The sequence below is a fragment of the Corythoichthys intestinalis genome, chromosome 13 (genome assembly GCF_030265065.1).
Source record: "Corythoichthys intestinalis isolate RoL2023-P3 chromosome 13, ASM3026506v1, whole genome shotgun sequence".
Taxonomy (NCBI): Eukaryota; Metazoa; Chordata; class Actinopteri; order Syngnathiformes; family Syngnathidae; genus Corythoichthys; species Corythoichthys intestinalis.
The window spans coordinates 34964181-34985603 of record NC_080407.1 but is presented as its reverse complement, the minus strand read 5'-3'; positions in this window follow the sequence as shown (position 1 = coordinate 34985603).

Below are 21423 nucleotides of genomic sequence, written 5' to 3'. Positions count from 1 at the left end.
GTAACTACTAGATTGTGATACAATACACTAATGGGTGAAGTTTGGTTGAGTTCTGCGCAGCGGTTTGGGAGTGAACATCAAAATTACATTTCTCGGCCATATCGCATAGATCTCACTGTGAAAAGGCTTAAATGACTTTTTTTAATAAAGTTTGAAGATTGCGCTCAAACCAAATGTCCTAAAACTAAATTTCCAAATGTAACTACTAGATTGTGATAAAATACACTATAGGGTGAAGTTTGGTTGACTTCTGCGCAGCGGTTTAGGAGTTAACATCAAAATTACATTTCTCGGCCATATCGCATAGATCTCACTGTGAAAAGGCTTAAATGGCTTTTTTGACCTAAGTTTGAGAATTGCGCTCAAATCAAATGTCCTAGAACCAAATTTCTACATGTAACTACTAGATTGTGATACAATACACTAATGGGTGAAGTTTGGTTGACTTCTGCGCAGCGGTTTGGGAGTGAACATCAAAATTACATTTCTCGGCCATATCGCATAGATCTCACTGTGAAAAGGCTTAAATGACTTTTTTTAATTAAGTTTGAAGATTGCGCTCAAATCAAATGTCCTAAAACTAAATTTCCAAATGTAACTACTAGATTGTGATAAAATACACTATTGGGTGAAGTTTGGTTGACTTCTACGCAGCGGTTTAGGAGTTAACATCAAAATTACATTTCTCGGCCATATCGCATAGATCTCACTGTGAAAAGGCTTAGATGGCTTTTTTGACCTAAGTTTGAGGATTGCGCTCAAATCAAATGTCCTAGAACCAAATTTCTACATGTAACTACTAGATTGTGATACAATACACTAATGGGTGAAGTTTGGTTGAGTTCTGCGCAGCGGTTTGGGAGTGAACATCAAAATTACATTTCTCGGCCATATCGCATAGATCTCACTGTGAAAAGGCTTAAATGACTTTTTTTAATTAAGTTTGAAGATTGCGCTCAAACCAAATGTCCTAAAACTAAATTTCTAAATGTAACTACTAGATTGTGATAAAATACACTATAGGGTGAAGTTTGGTTGACTTCTGCGCAGCGGTTTAGGAGTTAACATCAAAATTACATTTCTCGGCCATATCGCATAGATCTCACTGTGAAAAGGCTTAGATGGCTTTTTTGACCTAAGTTTGAGAATTGCGCTCAAGTCAAATGTCCTAGAACCAAATTTCTACATGTAACTACTAGATTGTGATACAATACACTAATGGGTGAAGTTTGGTTGACTTCTGCGCAGCGGTTTGGGAGTGAACATCAAAATTACATTTCTCGGCCATATCGCATAGATCTCACTGTGAAAAGGCTTAAATGACTTTTTTTAATTAAGTTTGAAGATTGCGCTCAAATCAAATGTCCTAAAACTAAATTTCCAAATGTAACTACTAGATTGTGATTAAATACACTATTGGGTGAAGTTTGGTTGACTTCTACGCAGCGGTTTGGGAGTTAACATCAAAATTACATTTCTCGGCCATATCGCATAGATCTCACTGTGAAAAGGCTTAAATGGCTTTTTTGACCTAAGTTTGAGAATTGCGCTCAAATCAAATGTCCTAGAACCAAATTTCTACATGTAACTACTAGATTGTGATACAATACACTAATGGGTGAAGTTTGGTTGACTTCTGCGCAGCGGTTTGGGAGTGAACATCAAAATGACATTTCTCGGCCATATCGCATAGATCTCACTGTGAAAAGGTTTAAATGACTTTTTTTAATTAAGTTTGAAGATTGCGCTCAAACCAAATGTCCTAAAACTAAATTTCCAAATGTAACTACTAGATTGTGATAAAATACACTATTGGGTGAAGTTTGGTTGACTTCTGCGCAGCGGTTTGGGAGTTAACATCAAAATTACATTTCTCGGCCATATCGCATAGATCTCACTGTGAAAAGGCTTAAATGGCTTTTTTGACCTAAGTTTGATGATTGCGCTCAAACTAAATGTTCTAGAACTAAATTTCCAAATGTAACTACTAGATTGTGATACAATACACTATTGGGTGAAGTTTGGTTGACTTCTGCGCAGCGGTTTGGGAGTTAACATCAAAATTACATTTCTCGGCCATATCGCATAGAGCTCACTGTGAAAAGGCTTAAATGACTTTTTTTAATTAAGTTTGAAGATTGCGCTCAAACCAAATGTCCTAGAACTAAATTTCCAAATGTAACTACTAGATTATGATAAAATACACTATTGGGTGAAGTTTGGTTTACTTCTACGCAGCGGTTTGGGAGTTAACATCAAAATTACATTTCTCGGCCATATCGCATAGATCTCACTGTGAAAAGGCTTAAATGGCTTTTTTGACCTAAGTTTGAGAATTGCGCTCAAATCAAATGTCCTAGAACCAAATTTCCACATGTAACTACTAAATTGTGATACAATACACTATTGGGTGAAGTTTGGTTGACTTCTGCGCAGCGGTTTGGGAGTTAACATCAAAATTACATTTCTCGGCCATATCGCATAGATCTCACTGTGAAAAGGCTTAAATGGCTTTTTTGACCTAAGTTTGAGGATTGCGCTCAAATCAAATGTCCTAGAACCAAATTTCCACATGTAACTACTAGATTGTGATACAATACACTATTGGGTGAAGTTTGGTTGACTTCTGCGCAGCGGTTTGGGAGTGAACATCAAAATTACATTTCTCGGCCATATCGCATAGATCACACTGTGAAAAGGCTTAAATGACTTTTTTAATTAAGTTTGATGATTGCGCTCAAACCAAATGTCCTAGAACGAAATTTCCAAATGTAACTACTAGATTGTGATACAATACACTAATGGGTGAAGTTTGGTTGAGTTCTGCGCAGCGGTTTGGGAGTGAACATCAAAATTACATTTCTCGGCCATATCGCATAGATCTCACTGTGAAAAGGCTTAAATGACTTTTTTTAATAAAGTTTGAAGATTGCGCTCAAACCAAATGTCCTAAAACTAAATTTCCAAATGTAACTACTAGATTGTGATAAAATACACTATAGGGTGAAGTTTGGTTGACTTCTGCGCAGCGGTTTAGGAGTTAACATCAAAATTACATTTCTCGGCCATATCGCATAGATCTCACTGTGAAAAGGCTTAAATGGCTTTTTTGACCTAAGTTTGAGAATTGCGCTCAAATCAAATGTCCTAGAACCAAATTTCTACATGTAACTACTAGATTGTGATACAATACACTAATGGGTGAAGTTTGGTTGACTTCTGCGCAGCGGTTTGGGAGTGAACATCAAAATTACATTTCTCGGCCATATCGCATAGATCTCACTGTGAAAAGGCTTAAATGACTTTTTTTAATTAAGTTTGAAGATTGCGCTCAAATCAAATGTCCTAAAACTAAATTTCCAAATGTAACTACTAGATTGTGATAAAATACACTATTGGGTGAAGTTTGGTTGACTTCTACGCAGCGGTTTGGGAGTTAACATCAAAATTACATTTCTCGGCCATATCGCATAGATCTCACTGTGAAAAGGCTTAAATGGCTTTTTTGACATAAGTTTGAGGATTGCGCTCAAATCAAATGTCCTAGAACCAAATTTCCACATGTAACTACTAGATTGTGATACAATACACTAATGGGTGAAGTTTGGTTGACTTCTGCGCAGCGGTTTGGGAGTGAACATCAAAATTACATTTCTCGGCCATATCGCATAGATCTCACTGTGAAAAGGCTTAAATGACTTTTTTTTAATTAAGTTTGAAGATTGCGCTCAAATCAAATGTCCTAAAACTAAATTTCCAAATGTAACTACTAGATTGTGATTAAATACACTATTGGGTGAAGTTTGGTTGACTTCTGCGCAGCGGTATGGGAGTTAACATCAAAATTACATTTCTCGGCCATATCGCATAGATCTCACTGTGAAAAGGCTTAAATGGCTTTTTTGACCTAAGTTTGAGAATTGCGCTCAAATCAAATGTCCTAGAACCAAATTTCCACATGTAACTACTAAATTGTGATACAATACACTATTGGGTGAAGTTTGGTTGACTTCTGCGCAGCGGTTTGGGAGTTAACATCAAAATTACATTTCTCGGCCATATCGCATAGATCTCACTGTGAAAAGGCTTAAATGGCTTTTTTGACCTAAGTTTGAGGATTGCGCTCAAATCAAATGTCCTAGAACCAAATTTCCACATGTAACTACTAGATTGTGATACAATACACTATTGGGTGAAGTTTGGTTGACTTCTGCGCAGCGGTTTGGGAGTGAACATCAAAATTACATTTCTCGGCCATATCGCATAGATCACACTGTGAAAAGGCTTAAATGACTTTTTTAATTAAGTTTGATGATTGCGCTCAAACCAAATGTCCTAGAACGAAATTTCCAAATGTAACTACTAGATTATGATACAATACACTATTGGGTGAAGTTTGGTTGACTTCTGCGCAGCGGTTTGGGAGTTAATATCAAAATTACATTTCTCAGCCATATCGCGTAGATCTCACTGTGAAAAGGCTTAAATGGCTTTTTTGACCTAAGTTTGAGGATTGCGCTCAAAACAAATGTCCTAGAACCAAATTTCCACATGTAACTACTAGATTGTGATACAATACACTATTGGTTGAAGTTTGGTTGACTTCTGCGCAGCGGTTTGGGAGTTAACATCAAAATTACATTTCTCGGCCATATCGCATAGATCTCACTGTGAAAAGGCTTAAATGGCTTTTTTGACCTAAGTTTGAGGATTGCGCTCAAATCAAATGTCCTAGAACTAAATTTCCAAATGTAACTACTAGATTATGATACAATACACTATTGGGTGAAGTTTGGTTGACTTCTGCGCAGCGGTTTGGGAGTTAATATCAAAATTACATTTCTCAGCCATATCGCGTAGATCTCACTGTGAAAAGGCTTAAATGGCTTTTTTGACCTAAGTTTGAGGATTGCGCTCAAAACAAATGTCCTAGAACCAAATTTCCACATGTAACTACTGGATTGTGATACAATACACTATTGGGTGAAGTTTGGTTGACTTCTGCGCAGCGGTTTGGGAGTTAACATCAAAATTACATTTCTCGGCCATATCGCATAGATCTCACTGTGAAAAGGCTTAAATGGCTTTTTTGACCTAAGTTTGAGGATTGCGCTCAAATCAAATGTCCTAGAACCAAATTTCTACATGTAACTACTAGATTGTGATACAATACACTAATGGGTGAAGTTTGGTTGAGTTCTGCGCAGCGGTTTGGGAGTGAACATCAAAATTACATTTCTCGGCCATATCGCATAGATCTCACTGTGAAAAGGCTTAAATGACTTTTTTTAATTAAGTTTGAAGATTGCGCTCAAACCAAATGTCCTAAAACTAAATTTCCAAATGTAACTACTAGATTGTTATACAATACACTATTGGGTGAAGTTTGGTTGACTTCTGCGCAGCGGTTTAGGAGTTAACATCAAAATTACATTTCTCGGCCATATCGCATAGATCTCACTGTGAAAAGGCTTAAATGGCTTTTTTGACCTAAGTTTGATGATTGCGCTCAAACTAAATGTTCTAGAACTAAATTTCCAAATGTAACTACTAGATTGTTATACAATACACTATAGGGTGAAGTTTGGTTGACTTCTGCGCAGCGGTTTAGGAGTTAACATCAAAATTACATTTCTCGGCCATATCGCATAGATCTCACTGTGAAAAGGCTTAAAGCCTAAATGGCTTTTTTGACCTAAGTTTGAGAATTGCGCTCAAATCAAATGTCCTAGAACCAAATTTCTACATGTAACTACTAGATTGTGATACAATACACTAATGGGTGAAGTTTGGTTGACTTCTGCGCAGCGGTTTGGGAGTGAACATCAAAATTACATTTCTCGGCCATATCGCATAGATCTCACTGTGAAAAGGCTTAAATGACTTTTTTTAATTAAGTTTGAAGATTGCGCTCAAATCAAATGTCCTAAAACTAAATTTCCAAATGTAACTACTAGATTGTGATTAAATACACTATTGGGTGAAGTTTGGTTGACTTCTACGCAGCGGTTTGGGAGTTAACATCAAAATTACATTTCTCGGCCATATCGCATAGATCACACTGTGAAAAGGCTTAAATGACTTTTTTAATTAAGTTTGATGATTGCGCTCAAACCAAATGTCCTAGAACGAAATTTCCAAATGTAACTACTAGATTATGATACAATACACTATTGGGTGAAGTTTGGTTGACTTCTGCGCAGCGGTTTGGGAGTGAACATAAAAATTACATTTCTCGGCCATATCGCATAGATCACACTGTGAAAAGGCTTAAATGACTTTTTTAATTAAGTTTGATGATTGCGCTCAAACCAAATGTCCTAGAACGAAATTTCCAAATGTAACTACTAGATTATGATACAATACACTATTGGGTGAAGTTTGGTTGACTTCTGCGCAGCGGTTTGGGAGTTAACATTTAAATTACATTTCTCATCCATATCGCGTAGATCTCACTGTGAAAAGGCTTAAATGGCTTTTTTGACCTAAGTTTGAGGATTGCGCTCAAAACAAATGTCCTGGAACCAAATTTCTACATGTAACTACTAGATTGTGATACAATACACTAATGGGTGAAGTTTGGTTGAGTTCTGCGCAGCGGTTTGGGAGTGAACATCAAAATTACATTTCTCGGCCATATCGCATAGATCTCACTGTGAAAAGGCTTAAATGGCTTTTTTTAATAAAGTTTGAAGATTGCGCTCAAACCAAATGTCCTAAAACTAAATTTCCAAATGTAACTACTAGATTGTGATAAAATACACTATAGGGTGAAGTTTGGTTGACTTCTGCGCAGCGGTTTAGGAGTTAACATCAAAATTACATTTCTCGGCCATATCGCATAGATCTCACTGTGAAAAGGCTTAAATGGCTTTTTTGACCTAAGTTTGAGAATTGCGCTCAAATCAAATGTCCTAGAACCAAATTTCTACATGTAACTACTAGATTGTGATACAATACACTAATGGGTGAAGTTTGGTTGACTTCTGCGCAGCGGTTTGGGAGTGAACATCAAAATTACATTTCTCGGCCATATCGCATAGATCTCACTGTGAAAAGGCTTAAATGACTTTTTTTAATTAAGTTTGAAGATTGCGCTCAAATCAAATGTCCTAAAACTAAATTTCCAAATGTAACTACTAGATTGTGATAAAATACACTATTGGGTGAAGTTTGGTTGACTTCTACGCAGCGGTTTGGGAGTTAACATCAAAATTACATTTCTCGGCCATATCGCATAGATCTCACTGTGAAAAGGCTTAAATGGCTTTTTTGACATAAGTTTGAGGATTGCGCTCAAATCAAATGTCCTAGAACCAAATTTCCACATGTAACTACTAGATTGTGATACAATACACTAATGGGTGAAGTTTGGTTGACTTCTGCGCAGCGGTTTGGGAGTGAACATCAAAATTACATTTCTCGGCCATATCGCATAGATCTCACTGTGAAAAGGTTTAAATGACTTTTTTTAATTAAGTTTGAAGATTGCGCTCAAACCAAATGTCCTAAAACTAAATTTCCAAATGTAACTACTAGATTGTGATAAAATACACTATTGGGTGAAGTTTGGTTGACTTCTGCGCAGCGGTTTGGGAGTTAACATCAAAATTACATTTCTCGGCCATATCGCATAGATCTCACTGTGAAAAGGCTTAAATGGCTTTTTTGACCTAAGTTTGATGATTGCGCTCAAACTAAATGTTCTAGAACTAAATTTCCAAATGTAACTACTAGATTGTTATACAATACACTATTGGGTGAAGTTTGGTTGACTTCTGCGCAGCGGTTTGGGAGTTAACATCAAAATTACATTTCTCGGCCATATCGCATAGAGCTCACTGTGAAAAGGCTTAAATGACTTTTTTTAATTAAGTTTGAAGATTGCGCTCAAACCAAATGTCCTAGAACTAAATTTCCAAATGTAACTACTAGATTATGATAAAATACACTATTGGGTGAAGTTTGGTTGACTTCTGCGCAGCGGTTTGGGAGTTAACATCAAAATTACATTTCTCGGCCATATCGCATAGATCTCACTGTGAAAAGGCTTAAATGGCTTTTTTGACCTAAGTTTGAGGATTGCGCTCAAATCAAATGTCCTAGAACCAAATTTCCACATGTAACTACTAGATTGTGATACAATACACTAATGGGTGAAGTTTGGTTGACTTCTGCGCAGCGGTTTGGGAGTGAACATCAAAATTACATTTCTCGGCCATATCGCATAGATCTCACTGTGAAAAGGCTTAAATGACTTTTTTTAATTAAGTTTGAAGATTGCGCTCAAACCAAATGTCCTAAAACTAAATTTCCAAATGTAACTAGTAGATTGTGATAAAATACACTATTGGGTGAAGTTTGGTTGACTTCTGCGCAGCGGTTTGGGAGTTAACATCAAAATTACATTTCTCGGCCATATCGCATAGATCTCACTGTGAAAAGGCTTAAATGGCTTTTTTGACCTGAAGTTTGAGAATTGCGCTCAAATCAAATGTCCTAGAACCAAATTTCTACATGTAACTACTAGATTGTGATACAATACACTAATGGGTGAAGTTTGGTTGACTTCTGCGCAGCGGTTTGGGAGTGAACATCAAAATTACATTTCTCGGCCATATCGCATAGATCTCACTGTGAAAAGGCTTAAATGACTTTTTTTAATTAAGTTTGAAGATTGCGCTCAAATCAAATGTCCTAAAACTAAATTTCCAAATGTAAATACTAGATTGTGATAAAATACACTATTGGGTGAAGTTTGGTTGACTTCTGCGCAGCGGTTTGGGAGTTAACATCAAAATTACATTTCTCGGCCATATCGCATAGATCTCACTGTGAAAAGGCTTAAATGGCTTTTTTGACCTAAGTTTGAGAATTGTGCTAAAATCAAATGTCCTAGAACCAAATTTCCACATGTAACTACTAAATTGTGATACAATACACTATTGGGTGAAGTTTGGTTGACTTCTGCGCAGCGGTTTGGGAGTTAACATCAAAATTACATTTCTCGGCCATATCGCATAGATCTCACTGTGAAAAGGCTTAAATGGCTTTTTTGACCTAAGTTTGAGGATTGCGCTCAAATCAAATGTCCTAGAACCAAATTTCCACATGTAACTACTAGATTGTGATACAATACACTATTGGGTGAAGTTTGGTTGACTTCTGCGCAGCGGTTTGGGAGTGAACATCAAAATTACATTTCTCGGCCATATCGCATAGATCTCACTGTGAAAAGGCTTAAATGGCTTTTTTGACCTAAGTTTGAGGATTGCGCTCAAATCAAATGTCCTAGAACCAAATTTCCACATGTAACTACTATATTGTGATACAATACACTATTGGGTGAAGTTTGGTTGACTTCTGCGCAGCGGTTTGGGAGTGAACATCAAAATTACATTTCTCGGCCATATCGCGTAGATCTCACTGTGAAAAGGCTTAAATGACTTTTTTTAATTAAGTTTGATGATTGCGCTCAAACCAAATGTCCTAGAACTAAATTTCCAAATGTATCTACTAGATTGTGATACAATACACTAATGGGTGAAGTTTGGTTGACTTCGGCGCAGCGGTTTGGGAGTTAACATCAAAATTACATTTCTCAGCCATATCGCATAGATCTCACTGTGAAAAGGCTTAAATGACTTTTTTTAATTAAGTTTGAAGATTGCGCTCAAACCAAATGTCCTAGAACTAAATTTCCAAATGTAACTACTAGATTATGATAAAATACACTATTGGGTGAAGTTTGGCTGACTTCTGCGCAGCGGTTTGGGAGTTAACATCAAAATTACATTTCTCGGCCATATCGCATAGATCTCACTGTGAAAAGGCTTAAATGGCTTTTTTGACCTAAGTTTGAGGATTGCGCTCAAATCAAATGTCCTAGAACCAAATTTCCACATGTAACTACTAGATTGTGATACAATACACTATTGGGTGAAGTTTGGTTGACTTCTGCGCAGCGGTTTGGGAGTGAACATCAAAATTACATTTCTCGGCCATATCGCATAGATCACACTGTGAAAAGGCTTAAATGACTTTTTTAATTAAGTTTGATGATTGCGCTCAAACCAAATGTCCTAGAACGAAATTTCCAAATGTAACTACTAGATTATGATACAATACACTATTGGGTGAAGTTTGGTTGACTTCTGCGCAGCGGTTTGGGAGTTAACATCAAAATTACATTTCTCAGCCATATCGCGTAGATCTCACTGTGAAAAGGCTTAAATGGCTTTTTTGACCTCAGTTTGAGGATTGCGCTCAAAACAAATGTCCTAGAACCAAATTTCCACATGTAACTACTAGATTGTGATACAATACACTATTGGGTGAAGTTTGGTTGACTTCTGCGCAGCGGTTTGGGAGTTAACATCAAAATTACATTTCTCGGCCATATCGCATAGATCTCACTGTGAAAAGGCTTAAATGGCTTTTTTGACCTAAGTTTGAGGATTGCGCTCAAATCAAATGTCCTAGAACCAAATTTCTACATGTAACTACTAGATTGTGATACAATACACTAATGGGTGAAGTTTGGTTGAGTTCTGCGCAGCGGTTTGGGAGTGAACATCAAAATTACATTTCTCGGCCATATCGCATAGATCTCACTGTGAAAAGGCTTAAATGACTTTTTTTAATTAAGTTTGAAGATTGCGCTCAAACCAAATGTCCTAAAACTAAATTTCTAAATGTAACTACTAGATTGTGATAAAATACACTATAGGGTGAAGTTTGGTTGACTTCTGCGCAGCGGTTTAGGAGTTAACATCAAAATTACATTTCTCGGCCATATCGCATAGATCTCACTGTGAAAAGGCTTAGATGGCTTTTTTGACCTAAGTTTGAGAATTGCGCTCAAGTCAAATGTCCTAGAACCAAATTTCTACATGTAACTACTAGATTGTGATACAATACACTAATGGGTGAAGTTTGGTTGACTTCTGCGCAGCGGTTTGGGAGTGAACATCAAAATTACATTTCTCGGCCATATCGCATAGATCTCACTGTGAAAAGGCTTAAATGACTTTTTTTAATTAAGTTTGAAGATTGCGCTCAAATCAAATGTCCTAAAACTAAATTTCCAAATGTAACTACTAGATTGTGATTAAATACACTATTGGGTGAAGTTTGGTTGACTTCTACGCAGCGGTTTGGGAGTTAACATCAAAATTACATTTCTCGGCCATATCGCATAGATCTCACTGTGAAAAGGCTTAAATGGCTTTTTTGACCTAAGTTTGAGAATTGCGCTCAAATCAAATGTCCTAGAACCAAATTTCTACATGTAACTACTAGATTGTGATACAATACACTAATGGGTGAAGTTTGGTTGACTTCTGCGCAGCGGTTTGGGAGTGAACATCAAAATGACATTTCTCGGCCATATCGCATAGATCTCACTGTGAAAAGGTTTAAATGACTTTTTTTAATTAAGTTTGAAGATTGCGCTCAAACCAAATGTCCTAAAACTAAATTTCCAAATGTAACTACTAGATTGTGATAAAATACACTATTGGGTGAAGTTTGGTTGACTTCTGCGCAGCGGTTTGGGAGTTAACATCAAAATTACATTTCTCGGCCATATCGCATAGATCTCACTGTGAAAAGGCTTAAATGGCTTTTTTGACCTAAGTTTGATGATTGCGCTCAAACTAAATGTTCTAGAACTAAATTTCCAAATGTAACTACTAGATTGTGATACAATACACTATTGGGTGAAGTTTGGTTGACTTCTGCGCAGCGGTTTGGGAGTTAACATCAAAATTACATTTCTCGGCCATATCGCATAGAGCTCACTGTGAAAAGGCTTAAATGACTTTTTTTAATTAAGTTTGAAGATTGCGCTCAAACCAAATGTCCTAGAACTAAATTTCCAAATGTAACTACTAGATTATGATAAAATACACTATTGGGTGAAGTTTGGTTTACTTCTACGCAGCGGTTTGGGAGTTAACATCAAAATTACATTTCTCGGCCATATCGCATAGATCTCACTGTGAAAAGGCTTAAATGGCTTTTTTGACCTAAGTTTGAGAATTGCGCTCAAATCAAATGTCCTAGAACCAAATTTCCACATGTAACTACTAAATTGTGATACAATACACTATTGGGTGAAGTTTGGTTGACTTCTGCGCAGCGGTTTGGGAGTTAACATCAAAATTACATTTCTCGGCCATATCGCATAGATCTCACTGTGAAAAGGCTTAAATGGCTTTTTTGACCTAAGTTTGAGGATTGCGCTCAAATCAAATGTCCTAGAACCAAATTTCCACATGTAACTACTAGATTGTGATACAATACACTATTGGGTGAAGTTTGGTTGACTTCTGCGCAGCGGTTTGGGAGTGAACATCAAAATTACATTTCTCGGCCATATCGCATAGATCACACTGTGAAAAGGCTTAAATGACTTTTTTAATTAAGTTTGATGATTGCGCTCAAACCAAATGTCCTAGAACGAAATTTCCAAATGTAACTACTAGATTGTGATACAATACACTAATGGGTGAAGTTTGGTTGAGTTCTGCGCAGCGGTTTGGGAGTGAACATCAAAATTACATTTCTCGGCCATATCGCATAGATCTCACTGTGAAAAGGCTTAAATGACTTTTTTTAATAAAGTTTGAAGATTGCGCTCAAACCAAATGTCCTAAAACTAAATTTCCAAATGTAACTACTAGATTGTGATAAAATACACTATAGGGTGAAGTTTGGTTGACTTCTGCGCAGCGGTTTAGGAGTTAACATCAAAATTACATTTCTCGGCCATATCGCATAGATCTCACTGTGAAAAGGCTTAAATGGCTTTTTTGACCTAAGTTTGAGAATTGCGCTCAAATCAAATGTCCTAGAACCAAATTTCTACATGTAACTACTAGATTGTGATACAATACACTAATGGGTGAAGTTTGGTTGACTTCTGCGCAGCGGTTTGGGAGTGAACATCAAAATTACATTTCTCGGCCATATCGCATAGATCTCACTGTGAAAAGGCTTAAATGACTTTTTTTAATTAAGTTTGAAGATTGCGCTCAAATCAAATGTCCTAAAACTAAATTTCCAAATGTAACTACTAGATTGTGATAAAATACACTATTGGGTGAAGTTTGGTTGACTTCTACGCAGCGGTTTGGGAGTTAACATCAAAATTACATTTCTCGGCCATATCGCATAGATCTCACTGTGAAAAGGCTTAAATGGCTTTTTTGACATAAGTTTGAGGATTGCGCTCAAATCAAATGTCCTAGAACCAAATTTCCACATGTAACTACTAGATTGTGATACAATACACTAATGGGTGAAGTTTGGTTGACTTCTGCGCAGCGGTTTGGGAGTGAACATCAAAATTACATTTCTCGGCCATATCGCATAGATCTCACTGTGAAAAGGCTTAAATGACTTTTTTTTAATTAAGTTTGAAGATTGCGCTCAAATCAAATGTCCTAAAACTAAATTTCCAAATGTAACTACTAGATTGTGATTAAATACACTATTGGGTGAAGTTTGGTTGACTTCTGCGCAGCGGTATGGGAGTTAACATCAAAATTACATTTCTCGGCCATATCGCATAGATCTCACTGTGAAAAGGCTTAAATGGCTTTTTTGACCTAAGTTTGAGAATTGCGCTCAAATCAAATGTCCTAGAACCAAATTTCCACATGTAACTACTAAATTGTGATACAATACACTATTGGGTGAAGTTTGGTTGACTTCTGCGCAGCGGTTTGGGAGTTAACATCAAAATTACATTTCTCGGCCATATCGCATAGATCTCACTGTGAAAAGGCTTAAATGGCTTTTTTGACCTAAGTTTGAGGATTGCGCTCAAATCAAATGTCCTAGAACCAAATTTCCACATGTAACTACTAGATTGTGATACAATACACTATTGGGTGAAGTTTGGTTGACTTCTGCGCAGCGGTTTGGGAGTGAACATCAAAATTACATTTCTCGGCCATATCGCATAGATCACACTGTGAAAAGGCTTAAATGACTTTTTTAATTAAGTTTGATGATTGCGCTCAAACCAAATGTCCTAGAACGAAATTTCCAAATGTAACTACTAGATTATGATACAATACACTATTGGGTGAAGTTTGGTTGACTTCTGCGCAGCGGTTTGGGAGTTAATATCAAAATTACATTTCTCAGCCATATCGCGTAGATCTCACTGTGAAAAGGCTTAAATGGCTTTTTTGACCTAAGTTTGAGGATTGCGCTCAAAACAAATGTCCTAGAACCAAATTTCCACATGTAACTACTAGATTGTGATACAATACACTATTGGTTGAAGTTTGGTTGACTTCTGCGCAGCGGTTTGGGAGTTAACATCAAAATTACATTTCTCGGCCATATCGCATAGATCTCACTGTGAAAAGGCTTAAATGGCTTTTTTGACCTAAGTTTGAGGATTGCGCTCAAATCAAATGTCCTAGAACCAAATTTCTACATGTAACTACTAGATTGTGATACAATACACTAATGGGTGAAGTTTGGTTGAGTTCTGCGCAGCGGTTTGGGAGTGAACATCAAAATTACATTTCTCGGCCATATCGCATAGATCTCACTGTGAAAAGGCTTAAATGACTTTTTTTAATTAAGTTTGAAGATTGCGCTCAAACCAAATGTCCTAAAACTAAATTTCCAAATGTAACTACTAGATTGTGATAAAATACACTATAGGGTGAAGTTTGGTTGACTTCTGCGCAGCGGTTTAGGAGTTAACATCAAAATTACATTTCTCGGCCATATCGCATAGATCTCACTGTGAAATGGCTTAAAGCCTAAATGGCTTTTTTGACCTAAGTTTGAGAATTGCGCTCCAATCAAATGTCCTAGAACCAAATTTCTACATGTAACTACTAGATTGTGATGCAATACACTAATGGGTGAAGTTTGGTTGACTTCTGCGCAGCGGTTTGGGAGTGAACATCAAAATTACATTTCTCGGCCATATCGCATAGATCTCACTGTGAAAAGGCTTAAATGACTTTTTTTAATTAAGTTTGAAGATTGCGCTCAAACCAAATGTCCTAAAACTAAATTTCCAAATGTAACTACTAGATTGTGATAAAATACACTATTGGGTGAAGTTTGGTTGACTTCTGCGCAGCGGTTTGGGAGTTAACATCAAAATTACATTTCTCGGCCATATCGCATAGATCTCACTGTGAAAAGGCTTAAATGGCTTTTTTGACCTAAGTTTGATGATTGCGCTCAAACTAAATGTTCTAGAACTAAATTTCCAAATGTAACTACTAGATTGTGATACAATACACTATTGGGTGAAGTTTGGTTGACTTCTGCGCAGCGGTTTGGGAGTTAACATCAAAATTACATTTCTCGGCCATATCGCATAGAGCTCACTGTGAAAAGGCTTAAATGACTTTTTTTAATTAAGTTTGAAGATTGCGCTCAAACCAAATGTCCTAGAACTAAATTTCCAAATGTAAATACTAGATTGTGATAAAATACACTATTGGGTGAAGTTTGGTTGACTTCTGCGCAGCGGTTTGGGAGTTAACATCAAAATTACATTTCTCGGCCATATCGCATAGATCTCACTGTGAAAAGGCTTAAATGGCTTTTTTGACCTAAGTTTGATAATTGCGCTCAAATCAAATGTCCTAGAACCAAATTTCTACATGTAACTACTAGATTGTGATACAATACACTAATGGGTGAAGTTTGGTTGACTTCTGCGCAGCGGTTTGGGAGTGAACATCAAAATTACATTTCTCGGCCATATCGCATAGATCTCACTGTGAAAAGGCTTAAATGACTTTTTTTTAATTAAGTTTGAAGATTGCGCTCAAATCAAATGTCCTAAAACTAAATTTCCAAATGTAACTACTAGATTGTGATTAAATACACTATTGGGTGAAGTTTGGTTGACTTCTGCGCAGCGGTATGGGAGTTAACATCAAAATTACATTTCTCGGCCATATCGCATAGATCTCACTGTGAAAAGGCTTAAATGGCTTTTTTGACCTAAGTTTGAGAATTGCGCTCAAATCAAATGTCCTAGAACCAAATTTCCACATGTAACTACTAAATTGTGATACAATACACTATTGGGTGAAGTTTGGTTGACTTCTGCGCAGCGGTTTCGGAGTTAACATCAAAATTACATTTCTCGGCCATATCGCATAGATCTCACTGTGAAAAGGCTTAAATGGCTTTTTTGACCTAAGTTTGAGGATTGCGCTCAAATCAAATGTCCTAGAACCAAATTTCCACATGTAACTACTAGATTGTGATACAATACACTATTGGGTGAAGTTTGGTTGACTTCTGCGCAGCGGTTTGGGAGTGAACATCAAAATTACATTTCTCGGCCATATCGCATAGATCACACTGTGAAAAGGCTTAAATGACTTTTTTAATTAAGTTTGATGATTGCGCTCAAACCAAATGTCCTAGAACGAAATTTCCAAATGTAACTACTAGATTATGATACAATACACTATTGGGTGAAGTTTGGTTGACTTCTGCGCAGCGGTTTGGGAGTTAATATCAAAATTACATTTCTCAGCCATATCGCGTAGATCTCACTGTGAAAAGGCTTAAATGGCTTTTTTGACCTAAGTTTGAGGATTGCGCTCAAAACAAATGTCCTAGAACCAAATTTCCACATGTAACTACTAGATTGTGATACAATACACTATTGGGTGAAGTTTGGTTGACTTCTGCGCAGCGGTTTGGGAGTTAACATCAAAATTACATTTCTCGGCCATATCGCATAGATCTCACTGTGAAAAGGCTTAAATGGCTTTTTTGACCTAAGTTTGAGGATTGCGCTCAAATCAAATGTCCTAGAACCAAATTTCTACATGTAACTACTAGATTGTGATACAATACACTAATGGGTGAAGTTTGGTTGAGTTCTGCGCAGCGGTTTGGGAGTGAACATCAAAATTACATTTCTCGGCCATATCGCATAGATCTCACTGTGAAAAGGCTTAAATGACTTTTTTTAATTAAGTTTGAAGATTGCGCTCAAACCAAATGTCCTAAAACTAAATTTCCAAATGTAACTACTAGATTGTGATAAAATACACTATAGGGTGAAGTTTGGTTGACTTCTGCGCAGCGGTTTAGGAGTTAACATCAAAATTACATTTCTCGGCCATATCGCATAGATCTCACTGTGAAAAGGCTTAAAGCCTAAATGGCTTTTTTGACCTAAGTTTGAGAATTGCGCTCAAATCAAATGTCCTAGAACCAAATTTCTACATGTAACTACTAGATTGTGATGCAATACACTAATGGGTGAAGTTTGGTTGACTTCTGCGCAGCGGTTTGGGAGTGAACATCAAAATTACATTTCTCGGCCATATCGCATAGATCTCACTGTGAAAAGGCTTAAATGACTTTTTTGACCTAAGTTTGAGGATTGCGCTCAAATCAAATGTCCTAGAACCAAATTTCCACATGTAACTACTAGATTGTGATACAATACACTATTGGGTGAAGTTTGGTTGACTTCTGCGCAGCGGTTTGGGAGTGAACATAAAAATTACATTTCTCGGCCATATCGCATAGATCACACTGTGAAAAGGCTTAAATGACTTTTTTAATTAAGTTTGATGATTGCGCTCAAACCAAATGTCCTAGAACGAAATTTCCAAATGTAACTACTAGATTATGATACAATACACTATTGGGTGAAGTTTGGTTGACTTCTGCGCAGCGGTTTGGGAGTTAACATTTAAATTACATTTCTCAGCCATATCGCGTAGATCTCACTGTGAAAAGGCTTAAATGGCTTTTTTGACCTAAGTTTGAGGATTGCGCTCAAAACAAATGTCCTAGAACCAAATTTCCACATGTAACTACTAGATTGTGATACAATACACTATTGGGTGAAGTTTGGTTGACTTCTGCGCAGCGGTTTGGGAGTTAACATCAAAATTACATTTCTCGGCCATATCGCATAGATCTCACTGTGAAAAGGCTTAAATGACTTTTTTTAATTAAGTTTGAAGATTGCGCTCAAACCAAATGTCCTAAAACTAAATTTCTAAATGTAACTACTAGATTGTGATAAAATACACTATAGGGTGAAGTTTGGTTGACTTCTGCGCAGCGGTTTAGGAGTTAACATCAAAATTACATTTCTCGGCCATATCGCATAGATCTCACTGTGAAAAGGCTTAGATGGCTTTTTTGACCTAAGTTTGAGAATTGCGCTCAAGTCAAATGTCCTAGAACCAAATTTCTACATGTAACTACTAGATTGTGATACAATACACTAATGGGTGAAGTTTGGTTGACTTCTGCGCAGCGGTTTGGGAGTGAACATCAAAATTACATTTCTCGGCCATATCGCATAGATCTCACTGTGAAAAGGCTTAAATGACTTTTTTTAATTAAGTTTGAAGATTGCGCTCAAATCAAATGTCCTAAAACTAAATTTCCAAATGTAACTACTAGATTGTGATTAAATACACTATTGGGTGAAGTTTGGTTGACTTCTACGCAGCGGTTTGGGAGTTAACATCAAAATTACATTTCTCGGCCATATCGCATAGATCTCACTGTGAAAAGGCTTAAATGGCTTTTTTGACCTAAGTTTGAGAATTGCGCTCAAATCAAATGTCCTAGAACCAAATTTCTACATGTAACTACTAGATTGTGATACAATACACTAATGGGTGAAGTTTGGTTGACTTCTGCGCAGCGGTTTGGGAGTGAACATCAAAATGACATTTCTCGGCCATATCGCATAGATCTCACTGTGAAAAGGTTTAAATGACTTTTTTTAATTAAGTTTGAAGATTGCGCTCAAACCAAATGTCCTAAAACTAAATTTCCAAATGTAACTACTAGATTGTGATAAAATACACTATTGGGTGAAGTTTGGTTGACTTCTGCGCAGCGGTTTGGGAGTTAACATCAAAATTACATTTCTCGGCCATATCGCATAGATCTCACTGTGAAAAGGCTTAAATGGCTTTTTTGACCTAAGTTTGATGATTGCGCTCAAACTAAATGTTCTAGAACTAAATTTCCAAATGTAACTACTAGATTGTGATACAATACACTATTGGGTGAAGTTTGGTTGACTTCTGCGCAGCGGTTTGGGAGTTAACATCAAAATTACATTTCTCGGCCATATCGCATAGAGCTCACTGTGAAAAGGCTTAAATGACTTTTTTTAATTAAGTTTGAAGATTGCGCTCAAACCAAATGTCCTAGAACTAAATTTCCAAATATAACTACTAGATTATGATAAAATACACTATTGGGTGAAGTTTGGTTTACTTCTACGCAGCGGTTTGGGAGTTAACATCAAAATTACATTTCTCGGCCATATCGCATAGATCTCACTGTGAAAAGGCTTAAATGGCTTTTTTGACCTAAGTTTGAGAATTGCGCTCAAATCAAATGTCCTAGAACCAAATTTCCACATGTAACTACTAGATTGTGATACAATACACTATTGGGTGAAGTTTGGTTGACTTCTGCGCAGCGGTTTGGGAGTTAACATCAAAATTACATTTCTCGGCCATATCGCATAGATCTCACTGTGAAAAGGCTTAAATGGCTTTTTTGACCTAAGTTTGAGGATTGCGCTCAAATCAAATGTCCTAGAACCAAATTTCCACATGTAACTACTAGATTGTGATACAATACACTATTGGGTGAAGTTTGGTTGACTTCTGCGCAGCGGTTTGGGAGTGAACATCAAAATTACATTTCTCGGCCATATCGCATAGATCACACTGTGAAAAGGCTTAAATGACTTTTTTAATTAAGTTTGATGATTGCGCTCAAACCAAATGTCCTAGAACGAAATTTCCAAATGTAACTACTAGATTATGATACAATACACTATTGGGTGAAGTTTGGTTGACTTCTGCGCAGCGGTTTGGGAGTTAATATCAAAATTACATTTCTCAGCCATATCGCGTAGATCTCACTGTGAAAAGGCTTAAATGGCTTTTTTGACCTAAGTTTGAGGATTGCGCTCAAAACAAATGTCCTAGAACCAAATTTCCACATGTAACTACTAGATTGTGATACAATACACTATTGGGTGAAGTTTGGTTGACTTCTGCGCAGCGGTTTGGGAGTTAACATCAAAATTACATTTCTCGGCCATATCGCATAGATCTCACTGTGAAAAGGCTTAAATGGCTTTTTTGACCTAAGTTTGAGGATTGCGCTCAAATCAAATGTCCTAGAACCAAATTTCTACATGTAACTACTAGATTGTGATACAATACACTAATGGGTGAAGTTTGGTTGAGTTCTGCGCAGCGGTTTGGGAGTGAACATCAAAATTACATTTCTCGGCCATATCGCATAGATCTCACTGTGAAAAGGCTTAAATGACTTTTTTTAATTAAGTTTGAAGATTGCGCTCAAACCAAATGTCCTAAAACTAAATTTCTAAATGTAACTACTAGATTGTGATAAAATACACTATAGGGTGAAGTTTGGTTGACTTCTGCGCAGCGGTTTAGGAGTTAACATCAAAATTACATTTCTCGGCCATATCGCATAGATCTCACTGTGAAAAGGCTTAGATGGCTTTTTTGACCTAAGTTTGAGAATTGCGCTCAAGTCAAATGTCCTAGAACCAAATTTCTACATGTAACTACTAGATTGTGATACAATACACTAATGGGTGAAGTTTGGTTGACTTCTGCGCAGCGGTTTGGGAGTGAACATCAAAATTACATTTCTCGGCCATATCGCATAGATCTCACTGTGAAAAGGCTTAAATGACTTTTTTTAATTAAGTTTGAAGATTGCGCTCAAATCAAATGTCCTAAAACTAAATTTCCAAATGTAACTACTAGATTGTGATTAAATACACTATTGGGTGAAGTTTGGTTGACTTCTACGCAGCGGTTTGGGAGTTAACATCAAAATTACATTTCTCGGCCATATCGCATAGATCTCACTGTGAAAAGGCTTAAATGGCTTTTTTGACCTAAGTTTGAGAATTGCGCTCAAATCAAATGTCCTAGAACCAAATTTCTACATGTAACTACTAGATTGTGATACAATACACTAATGGGTGAAGTTTGGTTGACTTCTGCGCAGCGGTTTGGGAGTGAACATCAAAATGACATTTCTCGGCCATATCGCATAGATCTCACTGTGAAAAGGTTTAAATGACTTTTTTTAATTAAGTTTGAAGATTGCGCTCAAACCAAATGTCCTAAAACTAAATTTCCAAATGTAACTACTAGATTGTGATAAAATACACTATTGGGTGAAGTTTGGTTGACTTCTGCGCAGCGGTTTGGGAGTTAACATCAAAATTACATTTCTCGGCCATATCGCATAGATCTCACTGTGAAAAGGCTTAAATGGCTTTTTTGACCTAAGTTTGATGATTGCGCTCAAACTAAATGTTCTAGAACTAAATTTCCAAATGTAACTACTAGATTGTGATACAAT